The following is a 13035-nucleotide window of genomic DNA, read 5'->3' as shown; positions in this document are numbered from 1 at the left end:
CCAGTTCTATGTCACCCTATGTTATAACTGTTGCATGATCGATCGCATCCGACAAAATTCTCCATCACCGATCCAATGTGTATGAGCTTTTCCTATATTGTTCTTCGCTTATTTACTTTTCCGTTGCTACTGTTACAATAACTATAAAACCCAAAAATGTTACTTTTTCTACTGTTACCATTATTATCATATTACTTTGCTACTAAACACTTTGCTGCAGATATTAAGTTTCCAGGTGTGGTTGAATTGACAACTCAACTGAATACTTGAGAATATTCTTTTGCTCCCCTTGTGTCGAATCAATAAATTTGGGTTGAATACTCTACCCTCGAAAACTATTGCGATCCCCTATACTTGTGGGTTACTATTGCGATCCCCTATACTTGTGGGTTATCAAGGTCCTGTGCATCTGCTCGGGTCGTGGGCCAAAAGAAACCTGTATGGAAGGCCTTACTTACAAGGGCGTGAGCTGCGGCGTGATGGCCGCCAAGACCAGCATGTATTTCGGCCAAGAGCTGCCATCCCTCCTCTTCGGAGATACATCTTTGAAGGACTCCGGTAGTACTTTTCTTGTAGAGTTCGCCTTCATGGACTTTGTAGGCCTTAGAGCATCGAACTATGTGACGAGCCTCGTTTTGGTCATCAGGGAGCTCCTGCCTATTGAGGTAGGCTAAGAAGGCTTTGGTTCATGGCGCGATCACCTCCATGATTATGTGGGCGGAAGGTGTTGGTTCGGTTCCCGAGCCCCTGATGATATCCATCATGTTCGGCATCCGAGGGTGTGATCGTCGCCGGACTGGAATATCCGCTCTCATCCTGCCATACCACGGATGGCTTGGAAAGCTTTTCCACGAAGGTGTTAGGCGGGATGGGGTCGCGTTTAGCACCAATTCGAGCAAGGATGTCTGCTGCTTGATTACTTTCTCGGGCCACATGATGAAACTCGAGGCCCTCAAACCAAGCTGATATTTTGAGTACAGCGCTGCAGTAGGCCGCCATCTTTGGATCTTTTGCATCGAATTCTCTGTTTATTGGGATATAGCGAGGTTCGAGTCCCTGCGCACCTCCAGGCATTGTATGCCCGTAAAAACAGCCATCCGGAGACCATGCAGTAGTGCCTCATATTCGGCTGCCTTATTGGAGTCCGTATACATGATTTGTAATACATAACGGACTGTGTCCCCTGTGGCGGATGTTAGCATGACAACAGCCCCCAGCCCGACCAACATTATAGAGCAGTCAAAGTAGATCACCCAGTTGGACTATGTGCCATATTCTTTAGGGAGTTCGGCTTCTGTCCACTCGGCAACAAAGTCGGCCAGCACCTGAGATTTAATAGCTTGGCGTGTCTTGTATGTTATTTCAAATGGTAAGAGCTCGAAAGCCCATTTGGCAATGCGGCCGGTGGCGTCTCAATTGCTTATGATGTCATTGAGTGGTACCTCGGAGGCCACCGTGATTGAGCACTCTAGAAAGTAGTGCCGCGACTTCCGAGATGCCATGAAAACCACATATGATATCTTTTGATAGTGCGGGTATCGGGATTTTCATGGCGTGAGGACCTCCGATACATAGTATACTGGTTTTTGGAGTGGAAACTTCTGTCCCTCTTGCTCTCATTCAACGATGAGCACAACGCTCACCACCATAGGTTCGCCGACATTAGGTGCGGCGAGGATTGGGTTGTTTGCTAACAAATTTGTTATTTCTTCTAACCGGCTATTGCCGCATCCGTCCACTCGAAGTGGTCGGTACGTCGGAGCAGGCGATATAGCGGCAGCGCCTTCTCTCCTAATCTAGAAATAAAGCAGCTCAAGACTGCCACACACCTAGCTAGTTTTTGGACCTGATTTAGGTCTGTTGGTGTTGCCAACTGTGACAGGCTTGGATTTTGGCCGGATTTGCTTCGATTCCTCTATTGGAAACAATGAATCCGGGGAGCTTTCCGGCCGGAACACTGAAAACGCATTTTTCCGGATTGAGCCATATGTCATATGTTCGGAGGTTGTCAAATCTAAGGCGTAAGTCGTCCACCAATGATTCGACATGTTTAGTTTTGTTGATTACATCATCTACACATGCCTCTACCATCTTGCCGATTTGTTTTTCTAGGCATGTTTGAATCATGCACTGGTAAGTGGCACCGGCGTTTTTGAGTCCGAAAGGCATAGTGTTGAAGCAAAAAGGCCCGTATGGAGTGATAAATGCCGTTGCGGCCTGATCGGATTCCTTCATCTTAATCTGATGATATCCAGAGTATGCGTCGAGGAAACACAGTGAATCGTGTCCTGCAGTTGCATCAATTATTTGGTCAATGCGCGGCAGTGGGAAGGGGTCCTTCAGGCAAGCCTTGTTGAGGTCTTTGAAATCGACACAAAGGCGCCATGATTTGTCCTTCTTTGGCACCATGACCAGGTTAGCTAGCCAATCTGGATGTTTGATCTCTCTAATGAACCCAGCTTCGAGTAGTTTGGCTAGCTCCTCCCCCATAGCTTGTCGCTTGGGTTCGGAAAATTGCCGCAGCATTTGCTTAACTAGCTTAAACTCCTTTATTATGTTGAGGTTGTGTTCGGCCAGTCTACGTGGGATTCCTGGCATATCCGAGGGATGCCAGGCAAAGATGTCCCAATTCTCGTGTAGGAATGCTCTAAGAGCGGCATCGACCGTCGGATCCAGCTGTGCTCCAATGGATGATGATTTATTAGGATCCGTCGGGTGAACTTGGAATTTGACTATTTCGTCTGCTGGCTTGAAATAAGTGTACTTAGGCCTTTTATCGAGGATTACATCGTCTCTATCCACTGTGGAACGCGGAGTGGTGAGCTCCTCGGCCGCAAGGGCCTCGGATAATGCCTCGAGGGCCAGGGATGCGGTTTTGTTTTCGGCATGGAGGGCTATGTACGGATCACTGGTGATTGTGATAACTCCATTGGGCCCGGGAATTTTGAGCTTCCTGTACCTGTAATGGGGTATGGCCTGAAAGCATGTGAATGTGTCTCGCCCCAGCAGGGCGTGATATCCACTGTTGAAAGGTGCCACGTGGAAGATTAACTCTTTGGACCTGTAGTTCTCCGGTGTGCCAAATACCACATCAAGTTTAATTTTCCTCGAGCATCGCGCTTCTCAGCTTGGGATAATGCCTCAAAATGTTGTGCTGCTCTGCTCGATGCGACTCTTGTCTATTTGCATTTTTATCGAGTGTGTCCTTTTAGAAGAGGTTCAGTCTGCTGCCGTCGTCCATGAGTACTTTCGTGAGCTGAAAGCCATCGACGACTGGGTTTAAGACCAAAGCGACTGGTGCGCGGACTGATCGAGCCCTTGGCTCGTTGTTGGCAGTGAAATTTATCGCCGTATCATTCCAAGGGTTTATTGCGGCTACTTGGTTGACTTCGGCGAGGTCATGGAGTGCCCTTTTACACCGATTATTTGAAGATAAGGTCTCGAAAACCATAAATACGTTGAGGTTATCGTCCTCCGGAGGGTACTTCTTGGAGATCGTATTGGTGAGGGTAGCTTCACCGCTCTTGGCTACTTGCCGGAGCACCCAACAAGCCTGCAGGCTATGAGTTGGTTCGGAATTCGGCATCGTGTGTATCTGACAGGGCGTGTCGAGCCATTCATCAAGGACAGTTATGTGTCCCGTTGAGGACTTAATTTTCTTGTTCGTAGAGTAATGATTAGGTGCCCCGTGAGGGTGCATCCTTTTTGCCCATCCAGTGGGTGGCTTAAAGGCAGTTGGTTCCCACCGAGCTGTCTGGGCTTTCCAGGCACTTTCCATGGTGCAATATTTCCGTACTATGTGTGCCAAATCTGCAAAGTGCCGTATGCGGCGTCGGCTGAGGGCATTAAGGATACCCTCGTCCGTACAGTTGTGGCAAAATACTAAAACCGATCGTCGTCGCAGCAATATTTGATCTTGTTTTCAACGCGGAATCTGGCCCAAAAGTGATGGACTATTTCCTGAGGTTGCTGCCGCACATACATTAGGTCGCATGTGTCCGGAGGACCGGAATTGCTTGGGGAATATTGCCTGTGGTGGGTGGGTGGGTTTAAATCCGAACCCTAGCCCACTGTGGGATCCAGAGTTTTAAGAATTTCTGAGGTCACTAGCCCAGGATTCGGAGTGTCCTGGGGGTTTTTAGGCTCGACGCCTGGTTCTATGTTCCGAGGACAGGGAGTCTCTTCCCTAAGATGGGTATCCGGCTCGCAGGGCTCAGAAATCCGAACATAGCTTGTTCTCACCCTAGAGGGAGAGTTGTCCTTGGCTTGCTCCTCCACAATCGCAACCAGATGGGTGATCGGCGGGGACTTGATTTCCCACTAATCGGGTTTAAGCCCGATCCGATCGTAGTCTGTCGTGACCCCTAGGACGGCGATGTGATCTAGCAGTTGATTCAAGGATGAAACATCTGTCGGATCCATCTTATTGGAGCATTCTAGGCCAATGCGGAGATGATTTTTGGTGGTTTGGGGAACCAGCTTTGGCTTAACGGCCGAGCGGGCGCCACGGAAAAACTGCCAACCTGGAGGATCTTCCCAGGAGCTAGGGCCCTTCCAGAGGTGATTTTGTTGTTGACGACAAGGTTAGCCATCGATCCTTCTATTGACGGAAGAGAGGAACTCTCAATGAAAGCACCAATGTCAGTGTCAAAATCGGCCGATCTCGGGTAGGGGGTCCCGAACTGTGCGTCTGAGGATCGAAGGTAACAGGAGACAAGGGACACGATGTTCACCCAGGTTCGGGCCCTCTTAATGGAGGTAATACCCTACTTCCTTCTTGATTGACTTTGATGAGTATAGGGGTTACAAGAGTTGATCTACCTCGAGATCGTAATGGCTAAACCCTAGATGTCTAGCCTATATGATTATGATTACCTCTATGGACTAACCCCTCCGGTTTATATAGACACCGGAGGGGCCTAGGGTTGTACATAGTCGGTTTACAGAGAAAGGAATCTTCATATCCGAATGCCAAGCTTGCCATCCACGCACAGCGGAGTCCCATCCGGACAAGGGAGAAAGCCTTCTATCTTGTATCTTCACGGCCCATCAATCCAGCCCATGTTACATAGCTCGGACGCCCGAGGACCCCCTAATCTAGGACTCCCTCGGTCGTCTGGAGCGGAAGCAGGTGTTTGAGGTGAGGGTCATTGAAGCTGCAGCAGCTACAGGCACCGTATTGCAGTTGTCCAGCTCGTCGGTAAGCTCCTCCTCCTCTACGTCTTACTGAGCATGCTCGGCAGAGGAGAAGTAGCCGGAAGTAGTACAAAGCCCCTCTATAGTAGTAGTATTTAGGGGCTATTTTGTTCAGTTCATCTGAGTATAGATGTGGTGGAACTGTACAGCGTACTTAAAATTAGCTAGTATATAAACTAGAACTAGCTTTTTCAGTACGTGGTTGGCAACAATTGGTGAAAAGTTTGGTCGGTTCAGCTGTCGAGTTGAACTGTTTGTACAAAGAACAACTGCTTAATCCATGAATGAAATATATGCTTAATTACTGAATTTAAGTTGCAAAAATTAGATACTGCTAGTGATTTTTAGCTTCATATTTTGGCAAATCATAGTGTTACAAGGTTGACAAATGGCAATGTTACTAGATCAACAAATGTCAATCTTTCCAGTTTGACAAATGGCAACATACCCAATATGACACATGCAAATCTTACCAAATTGTTTGTAAGTGGTTGCACACAGGTCATCCAAAAGAACCGTTTGTGTTGAAGAGATGCACAAATGCTGCTCTCAGTTTGCATACGAGTGTTCTATCTAAAACGTTTGCAATCAACAGCCGCAAAAATCCTGCTCGGCACATTTTCCCTTGGCTGCCTACGGAAGCTGTCGATTTGCATATGGCTGTTCTAAATAAAATTTTTGCGATGAGTGTTTTATATTTAAAAACCAGTGACGTTTTTTCAAAAGAAAATCGTTTGATAAGTCTGTACATTAAGAGAGAAAAACGCAAGTTCACTCAAACAATATCTTTCATTCAGTCATACTGCGAATTTATATTCATATGATCGAGATACAGTATTAAACCCAAGAAAAAACTATTTCCGGCGGCGGTGGAGGTGGCATGCCGCGCCGTCGTTGTCATTGCCGTCCTTCGGGACGCCATTGTTGAAGTCTTCAATGCAGCATAGAATGTTCTTCACTTGTAAATCAAACATCATGTCACCCGCGAATGACGGGAGGGGCGTGGGAGGACGACAGCTGGCGGCACTGAGAGGTAGCGGTCGACGGCGGTGTCCCATGCCGCTGAGGGGGGCATGCGCATGGGCACGGGCGCGGTGGGTGCAGCCAAATGCACGGGGACCGGTGCCGCGGTGGGTGGAGGGGCGCGCACGGGCACGGGCATGGGCGCTGGCGCTGGCATGTACACGAGCTCGCGTAGGTTAGTGGAGACCTCGCTAACGCCCGCGACTTCCAGCTCTGCGATAGTGCTCGGCGACTAGCCCGTCAATGCTACGGGGATGGTCGCTGGCGCAGGCACGGGGATAGGAGCTGGGACGGGAGCCGGGGCAACAACCGGCGCGACCACCTCGTTCTGGGCCATGTCCATGAGGCCCCATTCCTCCTTATTTTCCATCTCCTCCTGCTCGGAGTCGACTTCACAAAACTTGAGGACTAGTGGCAGATGATCCTTTTGTGCCATTTCGTTGGTGGAGGTCTGCGGGAGGGAGGGGAATGGGAGGCGAACAGTATGGCCACCCGTATTAAGGAGCGGCTTGGGCGCCATTAATGGAGAGGAAGGCGGGAGGCCATGGAAGTCAAAGGGCTTGCTTCCTAGTGAGCCTGCGCATGTACAACTCGCACGCTTCCCGGTGAGCCTGCGCATTGGAGGACAGCTTGCACACCTCTAGGCCAGCCTGGGCACCATACTGCGCTCGCACGCCTCCTGTTCAGTCAAGCAACTGTCCGCACGACACCTCCTATAGCCATTAAAACCAAGACATGTGGCATCACCTGAATGGTTAACAAAACGCACATGGTTTGAATTATACAAATGTTTGAGATATTAAAGTGGCACCTATTTTTTCAAAATGCCTTTGTTGGCTGTTATTTGAGTGCGCCTTCTCTCAAAATGACACGAAAAATACCACAGCATGTCAGGTTCCATTCCCTGATAGCATGCCAGGTTTCATGGATTTCAGACGAGTTTTGGATTTACTAGAATTTAAAAACAAAGTATCTCAACATTTTGCCGGCAATCAACGGTGCCCTCGTGTTTGAAATCCATTCCCATTTCTTGCATGGGACCTAAGCATGCACCCGAGGACAAAGATTTGATTTTTCAACCAATTTATATGCACTGGAGCATGTGCATGTAGTTCAAATTTGAATTATGCACATAAATGCATTGAAAACTCAATTAATGCATAAAAATGTCCAAACGAACCCTGAAAAATCCCAAAAATTGACACAACACTCCAGTTGTTCTATGTTGACACGAGAAAAATTTTGAAAGCAATAAAATGGATATCGTTTCGTCCCGAAAGGTGGGACATTCCCTACCGAAACCATCATGCTTGTTGTGAGAAGCTCTAGTTTGTGAGAAGCATATATACCCAAACCTGCCCCAAATGGGACGAAAAATTTACCACGGCATGTTGATGCTGCTCCATGGTAGCATGCCAAGTTTCATGAATTTCAGACGAGTTTTGGATTTACTAGAATTTAAAAACCAGGTATCTCAATGTTTGCGGCCGAGTGACGGTGGTAGGGTGTTTGACATTCATTCCCATTTCTTGCATGGGACCTAAGCATGCAGCCAAGGACACATATTTGAATTTTTCAACCAATTTATACGCATTAGATCATTTTCATGTAGTTCAAATTTGAATGATGCACATGAATGCATTAAAAAACTCAGTTAATGCATAAAAATGTCCAAACGAACCCCGAAAAATCTCAAAATTTGACACAACACTCCTGTTGTTCTATGTTGACACAAGAAAATTTTTGGAAGCAATAAGAGGCAATGGATATCGTTCGTCCCCAAAGGTGGGACGTTCCCTACTGAAACGATCATGCTTGTTGTGGGAACCTCTGGTTTGTGAGAAGCATATATCCAAACCTGCCCCAAATGGGACAAACATTTTACCACGACATGTTGATGCCGCTCCACGATAGCATGCCAAGTTTCATGAATTTTAGACGAGTTTTGGATTTACTAGAATTTAAAAACCAGGTATCTGAATGTTTGCGACCGAGTGACGGTGGCAGGGTATTTGACATTCATTCCCATTTCTTACATGGGACCTAACACTACTGCAGGATGGTGCTAACGCGACACTATGATCAGAGACCCTTCGGTGAAACTATGTGCGATGCAATAATCGCAAACGGTGGTGTAAAAGAACCATCAAAAAAGGTGCAAAATGTTTGCCATGGCCCAGCCATCAAACACGGTTCACATTTTAGTTGCGTGTGCGATGCAGGGCATACGGTTGATCTAGACGAACTGTTTGCGATTAGACGGAACAACAGAAACGGGCAGCCATATCAATGTGTGTGCAATATACGGCATACAGTTCGCTCTGATGATCTATTTTCTATTAGGGAAAGCAGCAGAAATGGTTAGTCAGATCAAGGTGTGTGTGATATACGGCATACGGCTCAGTCGAATGAACTGTTTTCGATTAGGGAAGAGAATATAAACAATTCAGCTTAACAAGATGTGTGTGATACACGGCAAAAAGGCCCGGAGGTTAATTTGACAACAAGTACACAGAGGTTAATTTGACATACATGACTTATAAATTTCACAGAAGTCATATCACTTTCTTTGGAAAACATTTAATTGCATTGAATGTATATAGTGCTCCATCCTATTAGTTGAATTAACCTCGAGGTCCATGTTTTGGAAACATGTCATAAAGTAACAGGATAGACCTTCATTCAAGCCAATCAACATGTGTTCAAAAACTAAAATTTTCAAAAAGTAACGAGATAGGCCTTCTTCAAGCCAATCAACATGTGTACAAAAAACAAAAAATGTCAAAAATTAAAAAACAAGGACCTCGAGGTTAATTCAACTAATATGATGGAGCACTATATACATTCAACTCAATTAAATGCTTACAGTGACTCATCACATCAGTTAATTTAACATCGAGGCCACTTCCCATCCGGTCACCCATCTGATGACTACTCAAGTCTCAGCATAGTTAACTTGGGAGTTCTGTTACATGAGCTATTGGTAGGGAAGCTGGTCCTTGCTGTTGTAGGATCCTTCTTTGCATCCTTTATTGGGCACCCTGATGACCAACTGTTGCCGCCCAATGGTCAATGCCACGTCCCATGCATGGCAGTTTTTGCAGCGGGTAACTGCATCATCGCGCCGCGCCCGGCGCGACCGCATGCACCTGAACGTGCGTGATCGGGCGCCGACCTCAAACGCTGGCAGCACAACTTATAAATTGATGGATGGAGTACTAGCTAGTTATAGTGATGCATATGATTAAGCAAAGGGATCGTTGTAGCGATCCAACCTCAAACGGTTGAATCGCTGAGCATAAGTGTCATCCCTGGATCGGTAATGGTGACTATCGGTGTCTAAACCGGTGGATATCGGGTAGGGGGTCCCGAAATGTGCATCTAGGATCGATGGTAACAGGAGACGGGGGACATGATGTTTACCCAGGTTCAGGCCCTCTCTATGGAGGTAATACCCTACGTCCTGCTTGATTGATCTTGATGAATATGAGTGTTACAAGAGTTGATCTACCACGAGATTGTAATGGCTAAACCCTAGAAGCCTAGCCTGTATGACTATGGTAATGAGTATATCTCCTTTCCGGACTAACCCCTCCAGTTTATATAGACACCGAGAGGGGTATCTAGGGTTACATAGAGTTGGTTACATAAGAAGGAATCTTCATAGTCGGTTGCCAAGCTTGCCTTCCACGCCAAGGAGAGTCCAATCCGGACACAGGTATAGTCTTTGGCCTTCATGTCTTCACAGCTCATCAGTCCGGCCCATGGATAACAGGCCGGACGCCCGAGGACCCCTTAGTCCAGGACTCCCTTAGTAGCCCCTGAACCTGGCTTCAATGACGAGGAGTCCGGCGCGCAGATTGTCTTCGACATTGCAAGGCGGGTTCCCTTCTATCCGAACTTCAAGATAGTCTTCGAATGCGATGATTGTATCCGGACCTGTCACACACACCATACATAACCGCAGGGAGAATATATTTTTACACGAGTCCAATCTGCTGACAGCTTTTTACAACATGACATCACGTCTGTCCGGTCATAATTTCAAACCGTTTTTCGTCTGCCGATCCACGTTTTTGAGACGCGGTTACCATTGGCACGTCTTGTCGAAGCAGAGATCGTGTCCCCTTATTACGAAATTCTCATCAATACGGGCGTGGGTGACCCAACCGTGCCGTTTGCACGGCCCTTGGGAATAGCAAGTTTAAGGCGAGTGGGGAGACGCTTGATATTCACGGCCTCCATAAGGGGATAAGGATTCCCTTTCTTCACCCACACCTCGGCTCCTCAGTCCTTCCGTCCCTGAGCTCCAGCGCCTAAGCTTTTAGCTTTTCCCTCGTCCGAGAAAGCACTCCAAAGATGTCCGGATCTGGAGCTGGGGGTAAGTGGATGGCCTCCTCCGTCAAGAAGAGGGATATCAAGGTGCTCTGGCAGGCTGGATATCTGGCCAAGGAGATCACTCACCGACTCCCGGCCAAGGGACAGATCGTCCCTACTCCAGAGCCCCACGAGAGGGTTGTGTTTCTTACACATTTCGTCTGCGGATTGGCTTTCCCTCTTCACCCCTTCGTTCGTGGACTGATGTTTTACTACGGGTTAGACTTCCATGACCTAGCCCCTAACATCATCCTCAACATCACGGCATTCATTGTCGTGTGCGAGGCCTTTCTCCGCATCTCGCCTCATTTCGGCCTATGGCTGAAGACCTTTAATGTGAAGCCGAAGGTGGTGAGCGGCCAACAAGCAGAGTGCGGGGGCGCCATGGTCGGCAAGATGCCCAACGTTACCTGGCTCAAAGGCTCATTCGTGGAGACAGTGAAAGGGTGGCAATCGGGGTGGTTCTATATCACCGAGCCGCATGACGCCAACTGGGTGGCGGCCCCCGAATTCCGATCCGGAATCCCAATGCGGCTCACCTCCTGGCAAGAGAGGGGCCTAACCTAGGGTCCCTCAAACGAGCTGACTGGGCTCCAGACGTGCGTCCAGAACATGATAGATAGGAAGATCAAGCTTGTCAACGTGGTCCACATCATGCTCATTCGTTGGGTCCTTCCGTGCCAACGCCGGACTCACTATGTATGGGAGTACGATCCGGCCAAGCACCAGACGCTACTAGAGCTCTTCGGCACGATGCACGAAGAAATCTGGAATGTTCTCTTCAAGGCCGGCGAGACGCCACCGCCCACGACTGAAGATCACGGGCTTAGCTTAAAACGCCAGGCTAACCCGGTGAGTTCTTTTAATGTTTTCAAGGTGTACCCTTTACTAGCATATTTTGAGAAAAAGCCTAAGCTTTCCTACCTGTGTTTTCAGGCCTGGATCAAGATAGCTGAGGGGATTAACTATCCGGATCCGCTGCCCGAAGACCAAGAATTCCCATTACTAATGAAAATGCTTTTTCCAGCACCTTATGAGGTGCCAGAGAAGACGGCCAAGAAAGCGGCCAAAGGGGCCAAGAAGGGCCCTTGTCAAAAAGGCGCTCCGGACGTGATGTCTGAAGACGAGACACTAGTAGAAAAAGGGCCTTTAGTCCCGGTTCATAAGGGCCTTTAGTCCCGGTTCTGGAACCGGGACTAAAGGGTCAGTACTAAAGCCTCCCCCTTTAGTCCTGGTTCTAACTAGAACCGGGACTAAAGGCCCTCCACGTGGCCGCTGCCTGGAGGTCCACCTTTAGTCCCGGTTGGTAACACCAACCGGTACTAAAGGAAATTTTATGATTTTTTTTAAATTTTTTTTGATTTTTTTTTAATTTCAAATTTCTGAATTATTTTAACCTCTAATCTCTAATCACCCCTCATCACTGCTCAATTTAACCTTTAATCTCTAATCACCCCTCATCATTCCAAATCATCTAACTTCCCGAACGGTCACCCATCCTCTCACTACTCCAGCCTGAGCACGCTTAACTTCCGGGTTCTATTCTCCCTCGTTTCCAAGTCTGCACTTGTTGTTTTCCTGACAATAGTAAGATGTCAATCCTATTAATCCTCAGGAATTTAGCTTGAGCATGAAGATACACATTTCACTGTTTGAGTTTGAAACTATTGTTCTAAAAATCAATAATTATTTAGTAACACTAATATTTCTTGAATAAGTAGTTTGACCACAATTTGACCAAAATTCAAAAAGAACTGAAATAATTATTTAGTAACACTAATATTCTTGAATAATTATTTAGTAACACTAATACTTCTTGAATAAGCAGTTTGACCAGATTTAACAAAAATTCAAAAAAAAACTGAAATTTGAGCATAACTTTTTTTCTTTTAGAATTTGAGGATTCTAAAAATTTGCAAACAGGCCGTAAGCGGTCTCCATCGGATGCGGATTTTCATTCTGAACATTTTGATATATTATACATTTTTTTTCCGACATCGTATGCAAAAGTTATAGCCGTTTTACATTTTCCCTACATTTTTTGCACAACATGTACAAATTTAAGTTTTTAAATTTTCCTAACTAGTAGATGTAGTAATATAACTACCTCTCGAAGGATTTTATTTTTTGAAGTTTTTATCATTTTCTTTTGATTTTTTCAAAACAAAAAAGGCGATCCACTGGGGGGTAGAGTTTGAAAATGGGACCTTTAGTCCCGGTTTGAGATACAAACCGGAACTAAAGGGCATCGCACCCTTTAGTCCCGGTTTGTGTCTCCAACCGGGACTAAAGGTCTAATCTTTAGTCCCGGTTTGAGACACAAACCGAGACTAAAGGGCATCGCACCCTTTAGTCTCGGTTCGTGTCTCAAACCGGGACTAAAGGGCTTAGGTGAACCGGGACTAAAGCCTTAGCCGCATGAACCGGGACCTATGGTCA

Source organism: Triticum urartu, chromosome 4 (genome assembly GCF_003073215.2).
Source record: "Triticum urartu cultivar G1812 chromosome 4, Tu2.1, whole genome shotgun sequence".
Classification (NCBI taxonomy): domain Eukaryota; kingdom Viridiplantae; phylum Streptophyta; class Magnoliopsida; order Poales; family Poaceae; genus Triticum; species Triticum urartu.
Note: the sequence above shows the minus strand (reverse complement) of the source record.